The sequence below is a fragment of the Quercus suber genome, unplaced genomic scaffold, assembly GCF_002906115.3.
Source record: "Quercus suber isolate HL8 unplaced genomic scaffold, Cork oak 2.0 scaffold_213, whole genome shotgun sequence".
Taxonomy (NCBI): Eukaryota; Viridiplantae; Streptophyta; class Magnoliopsida; order Fagales; family Fagaceae; genus Quercus; species Quercus suber.
The window spans coordinates 707,527-708,251 of record NW_027069671.1 but is presented as its reverse complement, the minus strand read 5'-3'; the positions used below and the strand labels follow the sequence as shown (position 1 = coordinate 708,251).

General features: G+C 34.9%; 1 non-coding gene across 1 annotated transcript; it reads right to left on the bottom strand.

Annotated features, from left to right (window-relative positions):
- Positions 1 to 233: 233 nt before the first annotated feature.
- Positions 234 to 435, bottom strand: LOC112007507 (U2 spliceosomal RNA). The gene has a single exon (XR_002882481.1). It is a non-coding gene; the product is annotated as a U2 spliceosomal RNA (small nuclear RNA).
- Positions 436 to 725: the final 290 nt, after the last annotated feature.

The following is a 725-nucleotide window of genomic DNA, read 5'->3' as shown; positions in this document are numbered from 1 at the left end:
ATTCCAATTATACTCAAAATTTGTGTCAATTACATTTACGTACAAGTTAATGCACATACAAGTTAATGCATCTAAAATTGGAAAACAATATAAGACTTTAGTTCAAATTTATAAGTATACGTATAGGCAAATGCTATGAATCTATACAATCTATTTTATTAGGTAATTGTGATTATTTTGATTGAGAATGTGTACAGGCGTGTGTCAAATTGATTAGGCGAAGATAAAACGTGATTAGTTCCTATAATAAATAATTATTGTGTTTCAATTACAAAGATTTGCCAGGCCCGTGCAATAGTGCAAGCTACTGTTATGGACCTTCGCCCATAAAAAATAAACTTAATATTGTGTGATCCAATGGGCCACGAATCAGACATTAAACTGATAAGAACATATGCTACAATTGATCTTAGCCCAAAGGCCCTAAAAATGTATGATTTTTACAGTTCCTCGTACGTTTTCGGTGTGGGACTAGAACAGCTTCAAAAATTTACCAGCGTTGAAGATCACCAATGGGGCTGTGCCCGTGTGTGTGGTTATTACACTTTGCACCTTGCTTAATGCTACTCTTCTACAAACTGGCACTTTTTAATTATCACACGGAAGCAATAGCCGCATCAGCCTGGGAAAACAGGATTTCGTGGCTTTGAAATAGAATGGAACAAGTAATGAAGGGTGAAAACGTTTTCTGTAAAGTGAAAATTACTTTCAGATTCAGAATAGGA